Source organism: Scyliorhinus torazame, chromosome 16, assembly GCF_047496885.1.
Source record: "Scyliorhinus torazame isolate Kashiwa2021f chromosome 16, sScyTor2.1, whole genome shotgun sequence".
In the NCBI taxonomy this organism is placed as follows: Eukaryota; Metazoa; Chordata; class Chondrichthyes; order Carcharhiniformes; family Scyliorhinidae; genus Scyliorhinus; species Scyliorhinus torazame.
In genome coordinates, this window is record NC_092722.1 from 84,514,537 (window position 1) to 84,527,618 (window position 13,082).

Genomic DNA, 13,082 nt, shown 5'->3' on the forward strand with positions numbered 1-13,082 from the left:
ATAACAATATTAGGCGGGAACTGAAGAACATAGATTGGGGGCGGATGTTTGAGGGTAAATCAACATCTGACATGTGGGAGGCTTTCAAGTGTCAGTTGAAAGGAATTCAGGACCGGCATGTTCCTGTGAGGAAGAAGGATAAAAACGTCAAATTTCAGGAACCTTGGATGACGAGAGATATTGTAGGCCTCGTCAAAAAGAAAAAGGAGGCATTTGTCAGGGCAAGAAGGCTGGGAACAGACGAAACCTGTGTGGAATATAAGGAAAGTAGGAAGGAACTTAAGCAAGGAGTCAGGAGGGCTAGAAGGGGTCACGAAAAGTCATTGGCAAATAGGGTTAAGGAAAATCCCAAGGCTTTTTACACATACATAAAAAGCAAGAGGGTAGCCAGGGAAAGGGATAGCCCACTGAAGGATAGGCAAGGGAATCTATGTGTGGAGCCAGAGGAAATGGGCGAGGTACTAAATGAATACTTTGCATCAATATTCACCAAAGAGAAGGAATTGGTGGATGTTGAGTCTGGAGAAGGGTGTGTAGATAGCCTGGGTCACATTGAGATCCAAAAAGACGAGGTGTTGGGCGTCTTGAAAAATATTAAGCTAGATAAGTCACCAGGGCCTGATGGGATCTACCCCAGAATATTGAAGGAGGCTAAAGAGGAAATTGCTGAGGCCTTTGGATCCTCACTGTCTTCAGGTGATGTCCCGGAGGACTGGAGAATAGCCAATGTTGTTCCAAAGTTTAAGAAGGGTAGCAAGGATAATCTAGGGAACTACAGGCCGGTGAGCCTTATGTCAGTGGTAGGGAAATTACTGGAGAGAATTATTCGAGACAGGATCAACTCCCATTTGGAAGTAAATGGACGTATTAGTGAGAGGCAGCATGGTTTTGTGAAGGGGAGGTCGTGTCTCATTAACTTGATAGAGTTTTTCGAAGAGGTCACAAAGATGATTGATGCAGGTGGGGTAGTGGATGTTGTCTATATGGACTTCAGTAAGGCCTTTGACAAGGTCCCTCATGGTAGACTGGTACAAAAGGTGAAGTCACACGGGATCAGGGGTGAGCTGGCAAGGTGGATACAGAACTGGCTAGGTCATAGAAGGCAGAGAGTAGCAATGGAAGGGTGCTTTTCTAATTGGAGGGCTGTGACTAGTGGTGTTCCGTAGGGATCAGTGCTGGGACCTTTGCTGTTCATAGTATATATAAATGATTTGGAGGAAAATGTAACTGGTCTGATTAGTACGTTTGCAGACGACACAAAGGTTGGTGGAATTGCGGATAGCGATGAGGACTGTCAGAGGATACAGCAGGATTTAGATTGTTTGGAGACTTGGGCGGAGAGATGGCAGAGGGTCATGGACAGAGTGGATAGTCAGAGTTTTTTCCCATGGTAGAGGGGTCAATTACTAGGGGGCATAGGTTTAAAGTGCGAGGGGCAAGGTTTAGAGGAGATGTTACGAGGCAAGTTTTTTACACAGAGGGTAGTGGGTGCCTGGAACTCGCTGCCAGAGGAGGTGGTGGAAGCAGGGACGATAGTGACATTTAAGGGGCATCTTGACAAATACATGAATAGGATGGGAATAGAGGGATACAGACCCAGGAAGTGTAGAAGATTGTAGTTTAGTTGGGGAGCATGGTCGACGCAGGCTTGGAGGGCCGATGGGCCTGTTCCTGTGCTGTACTTTTCTTTGTTCTTTGTTCTTTGATGGAGGAAGAGGGGTTGAGGCGGTTCCTGAATGGATTGGAGTTTCCCAGGGTGGGGGAGGGACAAGTGCAGGGCCTGAAGGCCCCAATTGGGCTGCAGGAGGTGATGGATGGCATGGGGGTGATGCAGGCGGGGAAGGCCCCAGGCCCGCACGGGATCCCAGTGGAGTTTTATAAGAGATTTGGGACGGTGCTGGGGGCCACTGCTGGTGAAGGCATATAATGGACCGAGGGAGAGGGAGTAGGGGGAACTCTCCCCTACTTTAACACAAGCTTCTATCTCCCTGATTCTTAAAAAAAGGATGAGGACCCGGAGCAGTGTGGGTCATACCGCCCAATATCGTTTTTGAATGTCAATGCCAAGCTATTGGTGAAGGTGCTTACATCGCGGATTGAGGACTGAGTGCCGGGGTTGATTGGTGAGGATCAGTCGGGTTTTGCGAAAGGAAGGCAGTTGTCGGCAAATATCCAGAGGTTACTTAAGGTGATTATGATGCCCTCGGGGAGGGGTAGGAGGTTGAGGTTCTGGTGGCGATGGACGCAGAGAAGGTTTTCAATTGGGTGGAGTGGGCGTATTTGTTTGAGGTGTTGGGAAGGTTCGGGTTTGGGATCGGATTTGTGGATTGGGTCCGGTTGCTATATAAGGTGCCGGTGACGAGTGTGTGGACTAACCGAGTGAGCTCGAGGTACTTGGGGCTGCACCGTGGGATGAGACATGAGTGCCCGCTCTCCCTGTTGCTTTTCGCCTCAGTAATTGAGACGCTGCCACTTAGGACGTCAAGGGATTGGAAACGGATTGAGCGGGGGAGGGGAGGCCAAGCTTGGGTTTCGTTGTATGCAGATGATCTGCGTACGGTAGCATAGTGGTTAGCACAGTTTCTTCACAGCTCCAGGGTCCCAGGTTCGATTCCCGGCTTGGGTCACTGTCTGTGAGGAGTCTGCACGTTCTCCCCGTGTCTGCGTGGGTTTCCCCCGGGTACTTCGGTTTCCTCCCACAGTCCAAAGATGTGCAGGTTAGGTGGATTGGCCATGCTAAATTACCCTTAGTGACCAAAAAGGTTAGTTGGGGTTACTGAATTACGGGGATAGGTTAGAAGTGTGGATTTAAATGGGGTGGTCTTTCCAAGAGCCGGTGCAGACATGATGGGCCAAATAGCCTCCTTCTGCACTGTAAATTCTATGATCTGTTATATATTTCAGACCCGTTGGGCTGCATTGGGGGGATCATGGGGATTCTGGGCGATTTGGCCGGTTTACGGGATATAAATTGAACATGGGAAAGAGTGAGGTGTTCCCGGACAATGCAAGGCGGCAGGAAAGGAGGTTAGGGGAGCTGTCCTTCAGGGTGGTGGGGATGAGCTTTAGATACCTTGCTATCCAGGTGACATGGAGCTGGGCCCAGCTGCACAGATTGAACTTGGTTCGTTTGGTGGAGGTGTCATGTGAGAGTACCTTTAAGAAATGGGTCTTTAAGAAATGGGTGTTTATCAGTGATGTCAGACTGTGGGTGGAGTTGTGCTGTCTGTCTGCTTTACTTCATTTTTGAGCAGGCTGCTACAGAGTGAGATTTTAGTTTTGTTTTCAGAGAGAAGAGCTGCAGTGAAAGCCAGCAGATGTGCATGGATCTCTCTGCAAGCTAAAGAGTGTCCATTTGGGGGATTTCAAAGGGATAACTGCTCTCATTAGAGAATTTAAACCTGATCTCTGTGTTAAAAGGGTCTTTTGTCTTCTGGATGTTGTTTGAGAATTTATTAAGGATTATCTGTCGAATACTGTATTCTTTGGGGATTTATTGGTGTTGATAGTTGTTAAGATGTTTACTGTGGGTTTATAAAGTGTTAACTGGTTTAATGAATAAACATTGTTTTAATTTACAAGTCCTGTAACACTCTGTTGAGTAACACCTGAAAGGCAGGCCCATGTGCTCCCCACAACCACAATGAATTCAAAGTTAAGGGTCAGATGAACTCCATGATACACTTTGGGATTCTCTAAACCCTGGCCCATAACAAATTGCGGGCTCGTCCTAGATAAAAGTCTATCTATTGGATTGGCTTAGTGAACCTAAAGACAGTGAGGGGTGAGCATATTGTGGTTGCTTTTCAGGTGTGGTATTTCAGTTTAAGTAGGGAGTGTGTTTTGGATAATGGCTCTTTCAGAGGCTCTGAAGTTTTTGGGGGTGGAGACGGTCACACGCAGTACCTTACAGACAGAGACTAAAAACACGCTTTTAAAGTTGGCAAAAACATTGCAGTTAACATTACCTGACAAAATGAGAAAAGATGAGGTAATTATGGCGGTGGTAAGCATTTAAAATTGCCTGAGATACAGTTTGACTCATTGGAAATGACATAAATTCAGTTACAAATTAAACAAATGGAACACGAGAAAGAATTAAAGCAGCTTGAATACGAAAGAGAGAGAGAGGAAAAAGAAAGAGAGAGAGAAAGAGATAGAGAGGAAAAAGAAAAGGAAAGATAAGAAAGGAGAAAAAAAAGAATAGCCCGAGCAGAACAAAAATAAAGAGAAAGGGAGAAACAGATCAGGGAAAAAGATAAAGAGAGAGAGTGTGAACTTCAGAAAATGGCCATGAAACATTTCAGTCAGTTAAAATTGGCTGACGTAAAGGGAAACGTACAGTTGGATGATAGTGACGAGGATAGTGAGAAAGAGCATCATAGTCGAAGGCCTGATGGGGATCTATTTAAATATGTCCAAGCATTGCCAAGGTTTGACGAGAAGGAGGTAGAAGCCTTTTTCATTTCATTTGAGAAGGTGGTAAACAAATGAAATGGCCACAGGACATGTGGGTATTACTGATTCAAACAAAGCTGGTAGGTAGAGCTAGTGAAGTGTTTGCATTGCTACCGGAGGAGGTATCTGCGTCGTATGAGGAGGTGAAAAAATCCATCTTAGGTGCACTAGTGCCTGAAGCCTACAGAAAAAGGTTTAGAAATTTAAGGAAAGAACCTGGTCAAACATACATGGAATTTGAAAGGCTCAAACAGAGTAATTTTGATAGGTGGATAAGGGCTTTGAAAATAGACCAAACGTATGAAGCTCTCAGAGAAATTATACTTTTGGAGGAGTTTAAAAATTCAATTCCTGACTTCCGGTGGCGGCTATGAAGGAGTAAGTCGCACATTTGGTGGCTCCCGCTCTGGTCGGACTTTTGGACCTTTCCCCCGGACTTTTTACCAGTTTTAAACGGTGAATTTGAAGGCTGCGGCGATTGGGCACCGTTTCCACGTATCGGTGTGTGGAGAAGAGAACCAGAGGTGCACGAAAAGGTAGAAATAGGAAGATAGGCAAAGAGCTGTGCTGAAGCTGCAGCAGGAGACAGCAAGGCCGAGGACCGGACCCCTGGGGTGTCGGCCCAGCGATCAACGGAGCAGCTGATGCAGGTCATCCAGGACAGCTTTGCTAAGCAGAAACGGGACTGCCTGGACCCGATAAAAGAATCGATTGATCGGCTGGAGCCCTGATTGGGTGCCCAGGATCGGGCGATCCAGAAGGTTGAGAAGGCGCTGACTGAGCAGGAGGAGCATCACACAGCGGTGGAGCTGGAGGTGGGGGTGCTGCGGGACCAGCAGAAAAGGCTTCTGGAGAAGGTGGAGGACTGAGAGAATAGGTCTCGTCAGCAGAACTTAAGAATTGTCAGGCTCCCGAAAAGCTGCTGGGGGAGGGGGAATTCTCCCCACCCTTGGAGGTGGACAGGGCGTATAGAGCGCTTGCAAGGAAGCCGCGAGTGGGTGACCCTCCGAGGGCAATGGTTGCGAGATACCACAGGTTCCTTGACAAGGAATGTATTCTTCAGTGGGCCAAGCGAACATGGTAAGAGCTGTAAGTGGGACAACAGTATCCTGCGGGTGTACTAGGACCTGAGTGTGGAGGTGGCTAGGAAAAGCGCAGGCTTCAACCAAGTTAAGTCGATCTTCTTCAAGAAACAGGTGAAGTTTGGGCTGCTGTATCCGGCTTGTCTTTGGGTCACATATGAGGACCAGCATCACTATTTTGAGTCGCCCGAAGATGCGCTGGACTTTGCGAAAAGAAAAGGACTGGTTGGGGGCTGAGAACTCTCGAACTTTGATGCAACTTGTTGGCTTATAAATTTGTTTTTTCTCCTCTTATTTTTTCTCTTCTGTTTTTGAGTTCTGTTTAAGAAGGGGGGGGGGGGGGGATAAAAGTTTTTTCGTTTTCGGGTTTTCTTTTTGGTGGATGTTGGCAATGTCTTTTTCGTTGATGTGCACTTTTGTTTGATGGAAACGTGCTTGTTTCAGTTTTGGTGGGTGGTGTTTTTTTTGCAGCGATTGTGTGGGGATTGTTAGATGAAAGAATTTATTTGTATGAGCGGGGGGGGGGGGGAGTAAGGGAACAATAGGTGGGAGACTTTTTGGCACCGGGGCGGGGGCCACCAAGCTAGCTGGGTGAGCTAGCTCACGGAAGCGCAGTGGGGGGGGGGGTGCATGTGTTTAGTTTATTATATGGGTTAGGTTTCAGAGTAGTGTTGCTGGGGCGGGGGGGGGGGGGGAGTGGTTCTGCTGACAAGGGAGCGACTTTGGTGGAGGGACAGTGAGGAGGTCGGTGGCGGGGCTGCCGGGGGGACGGGCCGGAGGAGGCGCGGTGCATGGGCTGGAGGCGGGTCCAAGAAAGGGGATGGCTGATCAGCAGGGTGGGGGGGGGGCACTTTGCCCCCCAACTGGGCTGATCACCTGGAATTTTCGAGGGTTAAATGGGCCGGTTAAGAGGGCACGTGTGTTCGCGCACCTGTGGGGACTGAAGGCGAACATGGTAATGCGGCAGGAGATGCACCTTAGAGTAGTGGACCAGGTTAGATTGAGGAAAGGCTGGGTCAGTCAGGTTTTTCACTCGGGGCTGGATACAAAGACTAGAGGGGTTGAGATCTTGATTAATAAGCGGGTGATATTTGAGGTGGGTAGAATAGTTTCGGGGGGGGGGGGGGGGTTCCATGGAGATTTAGGTAGCCGAGGGTGAAGGAGTTTCCCTTCTACTCCCACGTACTCTCGGATCGATTTCTTTGTTTTGGGTAAGGCCTTGCTGGCAGGCGTTGTGGACACGGGGTACTCGGCGATCACGATCTCGGACCATGCTCCACACTGGGTTGACCTGCAGGTTAGTACAGATAGCAATCAGCGCCCGCAATGGAGGTTGGATGTAGGGCTATTGGCAGATGAAGCAGTGTGTGAGAGGCTGAGGAAATGCATACAGAATTACCTGCAGGTAAATGATATGGGGGAGGTCTCAGCAGCGGTGGTCTGGGAAGCACTGAAGGCAGTGGTGAGAGGAGAGCTGATCTCGATCCGGGCTCACAGGGACAGGACGGACTGACTGGTAAAAGAGATTCTACAAGTCGACAGGAAGTGCGCGGAGGCTCCAGAGATAGGGCTTTTAAGGGAACGGTGGAGGCTGCAAGCGGAGTTTGGCTTGTTAACCACAGGGAGGGCACTGGAAAGCTCAGAAAGGTGAGAGGGGAGATATCCGAGCATGGTGAGAATGCCAGCTGGATGCTTGCACAGCAGCTCAGAAAGGGAGGCAGCTAGAGAAACAGGGAAAGTTATCGACGGGAATAGGAACTTAGTTGGGGACTCGCCAGGGCTGAGTAAGGCGTTTATGGCATTTTACAGCAGGTCGTACAGGTCGGAACCCCTTGCGGGGCCGGAGGGGATGAGGCACTTCTTGGAGGGGCTGACTTTTCCGAAGCTGGTAGAAGGGCTGGGGGCGGCGGTCGGGTTGGAAGAGATAGTGGAGGGCTTGAAGGCCACGCAGGCAGGTAAGGCCCCAGGATCGGACGGGTACCCAGCGGAGTTCTATAAAAGGTTCTCCGGGATAATGGGACCGGTGCTGATGAAGGTGTTTAATGAGGCAAGGGAAAGGGGGGTTCTGCCCCAGACAATGTCACAGGCCACGATTTTGCTTATCCTGAAACGGGACAAGAACCCGGAGCTATGTGGGTCTTACAGGCCGATTTCCCTGTTGAACGTAGACGCCAAACTGTTGGCCAAAATCTTGTCCTCCAGGATTGAGGATTGTGTGCCGAATGTCATTGTGGAGGATCAGACGGGGTTCGTTCAGGGCAGGCAGCTGGTGGCCAATGTAAGAAGGCTGTTAAACGTGATCATGATGCCCCCGGCAAGTAGGGAGGTAGAGGTAGAGGGCGCGATGGATGCGGAGAAAGCTTTTGACCGTTGTTGAGTGGGATTATTTATGGGAGGATCTGGGGCGTTCGGATTTGGGAGGGGCTTTATTGACTGGGTCAGGTTGCTGTACCAGGCTCCTGTGGCAAGTGTGCGGTCGAACAGGACGACTTCAGCCTATTTTAGACTGCTCCGGGGGACGAGACAGGGATGCCCCCTCTCCCCACTGCTGTTTGCGCTGGCTATAGAGCCACTGGCAATTGCTCTGAGGGCCTCAAGGGGCTGGTCCGGGGGACGGTGGAGCACAGAGTGATGTCCCGGAGGACTGGAGAATAGCCAATATTGTTCCTTTGTTTAAGAAGGGTAGCAAGGATAATCCAGGGAACTACAGACCGGTGAGCCTTACGTCAGTAGTAGGGAAATTACTGGAGAGAATTCTTCGAGACAGGATCTATTCCCATTTGGAAACAAATGGATATATTAGTGAGAGGCAGCATGGTTTTGTGAAGGGGAGGTCGTGTCTCACTAACTTGATGGAGTTTTTCGAAGAGGTCACAAAGATGATTGATGCAGGTAGGGCAGTGGATGTAGTCTATATGGACTTCAGTAAGGCCTTTGACAAGGTCCCTCATGGTAACTGGTACAAAAGGTGAAGTCACCCGGGATCAGGGGTGAGCTGGCAAGGTGGATACAGAACTGGCTAGGTCATAGAAGGCAGAGAATAGCAATGGAAGGGTGCTTTTCTAATTGGAGGGCTGTGACTAGTGGTGTTCCGTAGGGATCAGTGCTGGGACCTTTGCTGTTCGTAGTATATATAAATGATTTGGAGGAAAATGTAACTGGTCTGATTAGTACGTTTGCAGACGACACAAAGGTTGGTGGAATTGCGGATAGCGATGAGGACTGTCAGAGGATACAGCAGGATTTAGCTCATTTGGAGACTTGGGCGGAGAGATGGCAGATGGAGTTTAATCCAGACAAATGTGAGGTAATGCATTTTGGAAGGTCTAATGCAGGTAGGGAATATACAGTGAATGGTAGAACCCTCAAGAGTATTGAAAGTCAGAGAGATCTAGGTGTACAGGTCCACAGGTCACTGAAAGGGGCAACACAGGTAGAGAACGTAGTCAAGAAGGCATACGGCATGCTTACCTTCATTGGCCGGGGCATTGAGTATAAGAATTGGCAAGTCATGTTGCAGCTGTATAGAACCTTAGTTAGGCCACACTTGGAGTATAGTGTTCAATTCTGGTCACCATACTGTCATGATATTCAAACACACACATCATGATGGACACACCAACAGGCAAATCAGAGCACACAACACCACAACCAATCACAGACAAGAACACCAACCACATAAAAAGCACGAGCACGACACCTGGTGGTCAGTAGGTCTGGGGACAAAGAAACAAGGAAGAGCTGTTAAAACATCACAAGCAGGGAACCCCCACGTGCAGAGTGCAAAGACCAAACTGTACATAGTAAGTTTGAATAAAATAGCGTTGTACCATATACAACCGTGTTGGCTCATCTGTGTGTCAGAACACCCAACACCACACATACTACCAGAAGGATGTGGAGGCTTTAGAGAGGGTGCAGGATTTACCAGGATGTTGCCTTGTATGGAGGGCATTAGCTATGAGGAGCGGTTGAATAAACTCGGTTTGTTCTCACTGGAACGAAGGAGGTTGAGGGGAGACCTGATAGAGGTCTATATAATTATGAGGGGCATAGACAGAGTGGATAGTCAGAGGCGTTTCCCCAAGGTAGAGGGGTCAATTACTAGGGGGCATAGGTTTAAGGTGCGAGGGGCAAGGTTTAGAGTAGATGTACGAGGCAAGTTTTTTACACAGAGGGTAGTGGGTGCCTGGAACTCGCTACCGGAGGAGGTGGTGGAAGCAGGGACGATAGTGACATTTAAGGGGCATCTTGACAAATACATGAATAGGATGGGAATAGAGGGATACGGACCCAGGAAGTGTCGAAGATTGTAGTTTAGTCGGGCAGCATGGTCGGCACGGGCTTGGAGGGCCGAAGGGCCTGTTCCTGTGCTGTACATTTCTTTGTTCTTTGTTCTTTGTTCAGAGTCTCGCTGTATGCAGATGACCTGCTTCTGTATGTTTCGGATCCGATTGAGGGGATGGAAGAAATCATGGGAATTTGGGGGGAATTCGGCCAGTATTCGGGGTATAAGCTTAATATGGGGAAGAGCGAGATGTCTGTGGTCCAGGCGAGGGGTCAGGAGAGGCGACTGGGGGAACTGCTGTTTAGATTGGTAGGGGACAGTTTCAGGTACCTAGGTATCCAAGTGGCGCGGGATTGGGACTGGCTACATAAGCTGAACTTGGCCCGGTTGGTGGGTCAGATGAAGGATGATTTCCGGAGGTGGGATGCGCTCCCGGTCTCTAGCTGGCAGAGTCCAAATGGTGAAAATGACTGTCCTCCCGAGATTCTTGTTTGTATTTCAATGTCTCCCCATCTTCATTCCGCGGTCCTTTTTTAAGCGGACTTCGTTTGGGGGGGCAAGTCCCCGCGAGTGAGGAGGGTAATGCTGGAGCGGAGTCGGGGGGAGGGCGCTGGCCAACTTTAGCAATTATTACTGGGTGGCTAACACAGCCATGATTAGGAAGTGGTTGGTGGTTTGGGGGGGGGGGGGGGGGGGGCGCGGCATGGGTGCGTATGGAGGCGGCTTCTTGCATGGGCACAAGGTTGGGGGCGCTGGTAACTGTGCCTCTGCCGTTCCCGCCGGTGCGGTACTCCACCAGCCCCGTGGTGGTGGTGGCCCTGAGAGTCTGGGGGCAATGGAGGAGATATGTGGGAGCGGTGTGAGCATCGGTCTGGTCCCCAATCTGCGATAATCACCGGTTTGCCCCGGGGAGGATGGACGGGGGTTCCAAATGTGGCGGAGAGCGGGGATTGAGAGGATGGGGGACTTGTTTATAGAGGGGAGCTTTCCGAATATGAGGGCGCTGGAGGAGAAGTTTGCATTGGCGGAGGGAAACTAATTTCGATATCTGCAGGTGCGGGACTTTCTGCATAGACAGGTACCAGCCTTCCCATCCCTGCCGCTAAGGGGGATTCAGGATAGGGTGGTTTCTAGAGGATGGATAGGTGAGGGGAGCATCTCGGACATTTATAAGTGCTTATGGGATCAGAGGAGACGCAGACCGAGGAGCTGAAGCGAAAGTGGGAGGAGGAGATGGGGGGAGAGATAGAGGAGGGCCTTTGGGCGGACGCGTTGAGTAGAGTCAACGCGACCGCAACTTGTGCCACACTCAGCCTGATTCAATTCAAGGTCGTTCACCGGGCCCACATGACAGTGGCCCGGATGAGCAGGTTCTTTGAGGTGGAGGATAGGTGCGCAAAGTGTTGGGTGGACCAGCAAAACATGTTCACATGTTCTGGGCATGTCGAAAGCTGAGGGGATTTTGGCAGGGTTTGCCGACACCATGTCCACGGTATTAAATACAAGGGTGGCATTGAGTCCAGAGATGGTGATTTTCGGGGTGTCGCAGGATCCGGGAATCCAGGAGGAGAAAGAGGCAGATGTTCTGGCCTTTGCTTCCCTGGTAGCCCGGAGGTGGATATTACTAGCATGGAGGGACTCAAGGCCCCCGAAGTTGGAGACCTGGCGATCGGACATGGCTGGCTTTCTCTGCCTGGAGAAAATTAATGTTTGCCTTGAGAGAGTCACTGTTAGGGTTCGCCCGGAGGTGGCAACTGTTCATCGACTTCTTCGCAGAGAATTAATCGTCAGCAGAAGGGGTGGAGGGGGGTTAGGTTAGCATAGATTAGGGGGTTAATTAATGGTGGGATCTGTGGGGGAGGGAGGTGGTATTTGCATTATGTTGAAATTTTCATGTACATTGTTTATATTGCTGCTGTTTCAATGCCAAAAAAATACCTCAATAAAATGTTAATTAAAAAAAATTCAATTCCTGATGTAGTGAGAACTCATGTGGAAGAGCAGAGGGTTAAAACTGCGAGATTAGCAGCAGAAATTGCAGATGGTTATGAATTAGTTCATAAATCAAAGTTTGGTTTCCGACATCAGTTTCAGCCTGTGAGGGATAGAAACTGGGGACATGAGAAATACTCAAGTGGTAAAGGTAAAGGTGATCTGATGGGAGATAATAAAGAGAGTGTACCTCAGATTAAAAAAGAAATCCAGGAGAGTGGAAGAGAAATGAAAAGTTTCAAATGTTTTCACTGTAATAAACTAGGACATGTAAAGTCACAGTGTTGGTGGTTGAAGAAAATCACTAGGAAGGCTGATGTGGTAAAACAGGATAAGACAGTGGGGTTTATTAAAGTGGTAAAGAAAAGCCAAGGGAAGCGAAGGAGGTGCAAACGATTGTACAGCCTCATAAGAAGGTGCCAGATCTCTTTAAAGAATTTACTTGTGTGGGTAAAGTTTACTCATGTGTATCAGGAGGAGCACGTAAAGAAGTCACAATTTTAAGAGATACAGGGGCGAGTCACTCTTTAATGGTAAGAGATGAGGAATTATGTAGTTTGGGAAGAACGTTGCCAGAAAAGGTGGTAATATGTGGAATTCAGGGTGAGAAGAGTAGCGTTCCATTATATAAGGTAAGGTTGGAAAGTCCAGTGAAGAGTGGTGAAGTGGTAGTAGGAGTAATAGAGAAACTATCTTGTCCAGTGATACAGTTTATTTTGGGTAATGATATAGCTGGATCGCAGGTGGGAGTGATGCCTACGGTGGTTGACAAGTCAGTGGAAAATCAGACAACTGAAGTGTTGAAGGACAAATATCCTGGGATTTTTCCAGATTGTGCAGTAACAAGGTCGCAAAGTCACGGGTTGAGACAAGAGGAGAAATCAAAGAGTGAAGATGAAGTTGAAGTGCAATTATCAGAAACGATTTTTGATCAGATGGTTGAAAAAGAACAAGAACAGGTGGAGGATGAGGCGGATATTTTTAGTTCAGGAAAATTGGCAGCGTTTCTACAGAAAGATATAGAAATAAAACGGATCTATCAGAAAGCATACACTGAAGAGGAATCTGAGAGTATACCAGAGTGTTATTACCGTAAACGTGATGTCTTGATGAGAAAATGGAGACCTTTACATATGCGGGTGGATGAAAAGTGGGCAGACGTTCATCAAGTAGTATTGCCGGTAGGGTATAGAAAGGAGGTGTTGCGAGTTGCACATGAGGTACCAGTGGGAGGTCATTTGAGAATAAGGAAAACTCAAGCT